This window comes from Etheostoma spectabile, unplaced genomic scaffold (genome assembly GCF_008692095.1).
Source record: "Etheostoma spectabile isolate EspeVRDwgs_2016 unplaced genomic scaffold, UIUC_Espe_1.0 scaffold00002619, whole genome shotgun sequence".
NCBI classification, from domain to species: Eukaryota; Metazoa; Chordata; class Actinopteri; order Perciformes; family Percidae; genus Etheostoma; species Etheostoma spectabile.
This window is the reverse complement of record NW_022602926.1, coordinates 1-7,478: the sequence shown is the minus strand read 5'-3', so window position 1 is coordinate 7,478 and position 7,478 is coordinate 1. Positions and strand designations below refer to the sequence as shown.

Genomic DNA, 7,478 nt, shown 5'->3' with positions numbered 1-7,478 from the left:
TTCAGCGCAACAGCAGGGGAACGTTAAAGTTGGTTGGTTCTCTTAGGAAACTTATAACCTACAGGGAACATTCCCTAATCGTTAGTTTTTGGTTTGGTTTCCCTAACGTTCCCTAAACGTTCTGTGTTTGTGGGGCTCCAACTAGCATCACAACCTAAAATAGTTGTTACTGTTAAGTCTTTAGAAAAAATCCTGAGATCCAGTTGTCAGAAAAACAACCCCATAGATTAGCACTAACTAAAATCAATTCAAAGCCAACGCTTGAGTTAGACCAACGTCAAAGTCTTACAGTAAGCAACCCTCTTTGCTCTTCTCCATAGTACCTATGTTTCTTCTGGCATCTTCTGTATTGTGATATAGAAGCAGTGGATGTGGTTCCTTACACAGATTTACCATCTTAAATACTGAATGCAGCCATTTCCACTCAACTCCACTTTCTTTTTGATCACGTTTCAGTGGTCTTGTCTATTGTAAGTAATGAATGGCTTCATGAATAGACAACCATCATCCTAATGTATGCCATTAACAGTCTATGAGTGGTCAATTAGAGTCCAATGACTTTCTTTGGGGCAACTCCTTTTTCCTCCAGATAGAGCTCATTCAGCAATAGAAAGTACCAGTTGGTACTGAATATCTATTCCAAAACTCCCATTCTGTTATTTATTTAGCCAGCGGTGGACAACTGCTGAAATCTACTTGCTCTGCATGTGTTAGTGTCTGATGATGAACTCACAACCAAGACAAGGGTTGGGGGTGAGTGAGGGTGGGGAGGGGCATGCCATGAACAGATTGAAGTATGTGGGGGTGATGGGGGTTGGGCAGGCCATTGCAGCAGAAGCAGGGCAATCAAAGCTGTTGTAGAACTGGTTGAGTTGGTTGCCCCCCCCCCCCAGGAAGACCAGGACTAGGTGGACACCAACACCGAGCACATTATCAGACCCTGTGGATGTGAGGAAAGCATCTGAATATCTCTGCCTGCTTTGATTTGTACTCAACAGAATCCAGAGTGAGTCCAGCTGCCACAGTGGAGATCTGCTGGATTTCAGAACAATAGAGGAATGGAGGAGGACCAGGACCCGAAGCAGTGGACCAACCAGGTCCCTAGAGACCAGCAGCAGGCCCGGCCTCTGGTACCAGCCATGTTCAGGTCAGTGTTCAGGACACAACAACCAGTCTAAACTAGGAGGCCTATTCTCAAGACCTAGATAGTGGATTAGGCCGGGGTTTTCAAGGGTTTCTTGATGTTTAAACAAGGCTAACAGCTAGCCTACTCCTGACCAGGCTAACAGCCAGGATTTATATTTTATTGTATAGTTTCTAGATTTCAGAGTCCAAGAGAGAGACAGAGTTAGAGGGAGGTATGTAGGCTATGCTTCATATTCTGGCATTGTAGATACGTGTTTTAATTTATCTTAATGGTAATTTCCTGAGTAACATTATCTTCTGCCGACTTTTAAAGTGTTCATATAATATTTGTAGACTACTTACGCATTCAGGTGGTCCAGCATCATCTGCCACACTTTCTTGTTTCATTACAGCGTTGCAGTTGTTTCATTAAAGTTTGCCTGAAAGATTTAGAATATCTTAGAACCCGAAGAGTGCATTTGCTTTCATTAAAACAAGTCAGCAATATTTTCCTTCATTTTGTCATAAATTATTGAATGAGGAGTTAAAATTGTGAGTAAGAGAAAATCCAGGGTTTAAAGAAGGTTGTTCACTAACTCTCTCTGTTTGTCTGTTGCTATAGAAACGGAGAGGAGAGGGATCCAAACGTCACCACTGTCAGAACTGTGAGAAATCCTTCACAACATCTCGATATTTAAAGATTCATGTGAGAGTTCACACTGGAGAGAAGCCGTACAGCTGTAATCAATGTGGGGCAGCTTTCACAGTGCCGAGTCACCTAAAAAGACATAAACGCATTCACACTGGAGAGAAGCCGTACAGCTGTGATCAATGTGGGGCAGCTTTCACACGACAGAGTAACTTAAAAAACATCAACGCATTCACACTGGAGAGAAGCCGTACAGCTGTGATCAATGTGGGCAGCTTTCGCAGTGCAGACTAACCTAAAAACACATCAACGCATTCACACTGGAGAGAAGCCGTACAGCTGTGATCAATGTGGAAAAGGTTTTCTCATAGTGGTACCCTTGAAAGCCACCGGCGTGTTCACACTGGAGAGAAGCCGTACTGGTGTGATCAATGTGGGAAAAGGTTTTCTCACAGTAGTCGCCTTAAAGATCACCAGCGCATTCACACTGCCTCGTTGTGAACATGTTTCAGAGCCAAGTTGTTTCCTCCTCCTCCTCATGCCCTGATAGCTGTGTTCTTATATTCTGATCTTCTCTCCTCATTGAAGGCTGACCAGCAGTAACGACCATTTAAGATTAGGAAATATAACGTGTTTCCATTAAAACACTACCAAAGGAAACACATTCTTCAGCTTCGATTTAGGCAGACTAGTTGCTGCAATAGGGTAATGCTGCCCCCTACTGTTTGTTACCAACATTCTCATAAATTATTAGTTTTTTACCATAAAGTTCACAACTGAAAAAGCACACCATCCTAGTGAGAGTAATAAATATAGATTATAAATTGAACAGTCAGCCTAATTAAATGTTCATTTAAAGCTTGGATCCCAAACTTACATACAGTACCCTCAAGTCAACCTTGCACAGTGTTCCAGACTCCACTAATTCACAGCTGCGGAAGCGCCTCGCATGGATGTCCCTTCATCATCTTTATCCAGCTCCCGACAGAACATGTCCACTTTCTTGGATGTAGTGAATGTGAGCGTTCTACCTCCGCGGGTCTCTTTCAGGGTGGCCGGATAAATAAGAGAGTTTGAGATACCTTTAGCATGTAATTTACGCTGTACTCCTATACATTCCTGGTGCTGCTGGACGGTGAAAGCACTGTAGCCTGGCTTAAAGTGCAGCGTTGCATTGGAGTCCTGAATCGGGCCTCCCTGGTGCCCCCTGAAGGACTGCTTGACGGTCCTGGTACCTCAGACACCTTCAAATCATTGTATGTGTCATCGTACCCTTGCCGTTGATTCTGTGTGCTCTGTCCATGTTGATTGTGGCCCTGTTCTGTAAGGAGGGAATCCAAACCAGTAGCTATTTCTGGAACCATTGTCCTGTCTTTTATGTATCATTACTGTAGCTCAATGGGATTGTTCCTGGTTAAATAAAGGTTAAATAAAAATAAAATGAATCTGTAATATGTCCAAACATTCCTCTTCTTTACCAACGTACTGGAAGTTGGACATGTTTAATTGGATGCTCTCCAGTTATTGTTGTTTGGTATATAACATTATATTTTCCTACTTTGGGGACTTTTCATTTCATATTCTTTGTTTGTTGACATTTTCTATTCCCTGTTTGTATTTTCTGTGACTGCATGTGGTTTTAAATCTGTTGGAGTTTCTTCAGACTAAAGCAAAGACACTGATGATGTCATCCAAAAGAAACATAAAGGACAGCAACCTGTTTCCAGAGGACACTAAAGAATGACGGAGCAGCAGGAAACAGAGCAGCTCAAATAGCAAACAGCTGATTTATTCATCTGAGTCGTAGAATAACGCCAATGATTGACTTGTTTTAAATGTCTGGGAATGTGGAACAGCTCCATGCTGACTACCTGAAATAAAACAAGGCCACATGCTGATTATTGGGGACTTGATTTGATGGATTTATTCTTCCTGTTTTGTCTCTGTTTAAACTCCTAATTTAAAGGTAAAGTCAGCGTCCACTAAAGGTTGTGTTGTTGCTGCAGACAGACTCAGATCATTATTCTAAGTGTGTGACAACATTATGGGATGGATCCCTACAGAGATAACCTTTTAGTTAAAGAGGAACATCCTTTTAGTTTAGATCCTTTAGTTTCCAACCAGACCAGAGTGGTGATTGTAGGAACAGTGGAAAGATGAACCAAGACGGCTTTTCATATATATTTATTATTTTTCTATTGACTATAGTTGTGTTTGTCATTAACAGAAATCAACCTGTACACATTTGTATTTGTTAAAAGTTCCAACGGTAGTTTTTTACCACCAGTTCAAAATGGAGCTGAACCCGGAGGAGGATTCCTCCCTAACGGCCGCTCTGCTCTGCTCCGTGCCCCCGCTGTCCGGTAATAGTTAAAGCAGATAAAACCTAAAGAACACTCAAAAGCTTCAAGATAAAACTTACTTAAGAAGCTTCTTCGTTCTCGTTCAAGAGAAGGCCTGTTTCCAGCCAGACTATGAATTGATTCATGAAATGCCTGTTATTAATATGTGGTCAGTCCCATATGGTCTAGCGGTTAGGATTCCTGGTTTTCATCCAATGCAATTGATATGGGTTGATCAGAAATTGGCTAATTAGAAAACTACATGACAGCATCAACATTGAGCTTCAGATCAATGGTGTTCTCCGGGACTTTCTCAAGGCCTTGTAGTATTGGTTAGCAGCTGGTAGAAAAATCTCCCCATCAGGGAATCAAACACCGATTTTCCGCATAGCAGGCATGACTGTCAATCTTTCTCGGACTGGGGCTCCATGCAACAACCTCGTGGGGTGCCAATGATCCTAAGAAAGGTGAGAAATCAGCCCAGAACTACACATGAGGAGCTGGTCAATGACCTGAAAAGAGCTTGGACCACCGTTTCCAAGGTTACTGTTGGTAATACACTAAGACGTCATGGGAACGGAAGGTTCCCGTGCTTAAACCAGCACATGTCAAGGCCCGTCTTAAGTTTGCCATTGACCATTTGGATGATCCAGAGGAGTCATGGGAGAAAGTCATGTGATCAAATGAGACCCAAATAGAACTTTTTGGTCATAATTCCACTAACCGTGTTTGGAGGAAGAAGAATGATGTAAATGTAAATGTGCTGTATTTATATAGCGCTTTTCCAGTCTTAACAACTGCTCCAAGCGCTTTTACATCTACAGGAAACATTCACCATTCACACACATTCATACACTGTGGCTGGGGCTGCAGTACAAGGTGCCACCTGCTCAACAGATAAACACTCACACACATTCACACTCCGACGCGCAGCACCGGGGGCAACTCGGGGTTCAGTGTCTTGTCCAAGGACACTTCGACAATGACTGCCGAACACCATCCCTACTGTGAAGCATGGGGGTGGTGGCATCATGCTTTGGGGGTGTTTATCTGCACATGGGACAGGGTGAGCACGAGGTCTCGTTTTACTTATTTTGATTTTGTATTTAATTTTTCCACATTGCAAAACATTTAAAACAATTCAATCCTTGATGTTATTTTACAAGTTTGCTTTCTATTTTGATTTTGTATGACATCATCAGTGTCTTTACTTTCAGTCTGAACAGACCGCAACAGATTTAAAACCACATTCAGTCAAAGAAAATATGAAATGTTAGACAAAGATTATTAAATGAAATTCCACAAAGTAGGAAAACATGACGTTAAACTACAAAACAATAACTTGAGAGCGTACAATTAAATATGGCCAACTTCTAGTATGTTGGTAATGATGAGAGGACCAATTTACACAAATATTGAATTTGCGCTTAATAAACTCCCAATGCTCAAAGGTTAGAGTTTTTGCCAACGTTTGGGAGTTCATAAGGGTGACAAATGTATTCCTAAAATGAAAATTACACTGACTTCCTGTCAGCCAAAAAAGAATGTATATAAACAATTTGTATGTTTCTAGAGATAAGAAGAAAGTTTTTACAAAACAAAAAAAGTTTCAAACATGTCTACGTTTTCCAACCATAACATCTTTAAACGTCTTAATGTTTCGCCTTTGGGCCTTCTTCTTCCAGCAATTTACTGGAGAAATATTTTTTTTACATTTAATTGGGACATATAGCAATAAACAAGCTGTTCTTAAATGTTGGTGACTTTCTTTTTGTGCTTTTTTTTTTTTTCTTAAATATAAACATTTAAAAAATATATATTTTAAAAGGAGGGGTTCAGGTCCCTAAATGGTAAAGAGTTCTGAGGACAGGCAGAGAAAACAGTCAGCTGATCCACAATAACATACATGTTGATCAGAAGAGATAAGTTACTGCTGGTCAGCCTTCAATGTGGAGAGAAGATCAGAAAATAACAACACAGCTATCAGGGCATGAGGAGGAGGAAAACCGCTTGGCTCTGAAACATGTTCACAAGAGGCAGTGTGAATGCGCTGGTGTCTTTAAGGTTACTACTATGAGAAAAGGTTTCCCCACATTGTTCACAGCTGTACGGCTTCTCTCCAGTGTGAATGTGCTTGTGAGCTTTAACGCAAATCTCTATAGCTTTGCTTTCCATATTTTTCCTACGAACCATACACAACCAGGTAGCCCATCCAGGGTTTGGCCAATTTCGCTCGATTTGGCCGTCTTTGTTTCTGGACATTTGTCTTTTTTAAACATCTAAGAAGCAGGCCGGTTAGCTCAGTTGGTCAGAGTGTGGTGTTAATAATGCCAAGGTCATGGATTCAATCCCCATACTGGCCAGCCATGTCCCTTTAGCATTGTGGGTGCATTTGCAGTCTACATGTCATGGTAACCTGCAAAGTCAAAGATAGTTGTACGGTCATCTGCTCAATAAGTGCAAATATGAATCACACTACTATCCAACTTAAAAAAACAAAGTGGAAGCATGTTTTAACTTGTTTTGGACAATATCGCTGCTTTCCATTACTTTTTTTGGCAAGGCCAAAACATATGCAGTCACTACAAACCATACACAGTCAGGTAGCCAATCCAGAACTCGGCCAATTGTGCTCAATTTGGCCTTGTTTGTTTCTGGACATAAGTTCTTTTTAAACAATTAAAAAGCAGGCCAGTTGGCACAGATTGTTGTATGTTACACAGCCAAGTAGCCTATCTACAACTTGACACTTGCAGCAACAGATGCAAGTGCAAGGCACACAACAATCACAACAATTAAAATATCACGCCCCAATATATTCTCGGTTTTGAGTCCTCGCCCCTACTATTTACGACATGGCCGGACGTAATCCGGCTAAGAAGCAGCACTTTTTAGAGGTGGAGATGGAAACCCTGACATCTCAGTTTCATTTGCAGTAAAGTATACACCTACATGTGAAGTGTACCCATATTTAAATAAACACACGGTAGCAAAGTTTATGCAGTGCTTTTGAACTTTACTCGGGTTTTTTGCATGAGTCAGTGCATATATTAGTGCAAATCGGTATTGCACTACTTTTCAGGTTATCGTGGCCGAGTGGTTAAGGCGATGGATTTGAAATCCATTGGGGTCTCCCCTCGCAGGTTCAAATCCTGCCGACAACGAAAGGCATTCTTTAAAGGTGGTCACACATCTCATTATACCAAATGGCAGATGTGCCTTCATGGACAATATAAAAATATCAAATAGGTACTGGAAGCCACCAAAGCATCTCTCTGCATTTATTTTCATTCTCAATGCCCAGATGTGTTGCGGTTGATATGGCTTGATGCCCAGCCAGTGGCTTTCTTTGAATGACGTTC

General features: G+C 41.4%; 2 non-coding genes across 2 annotated transcripts; both read left to right on the top strand.

Moving 5' to 3' along the window:
* Positions 1–6,405: 6,405 nt before the first annotated feature.
* Positions 6,406–6,479, top strand: trnai-aau (transfer RNA isoleucine (anticodon AAU)). Its single transcript has one exon. It is a non-coding gene; the product is annotated as a tRNA-Ile (tRNA).
* A 719-nt stretch (positions 6,480–7,198) lies between these two features.
* On the top strand, positions 7,199–7,280 carry trnas-uga (transfer RNA serine (anticodon UGA)). Its single transcript has one exon. It is a non-coding gene; the product is annotated as a tRNA-Ser (tRNA).
* The last annotated feature ends 198 nt before the right edge of the window (positions 7,281–7,478 follow it).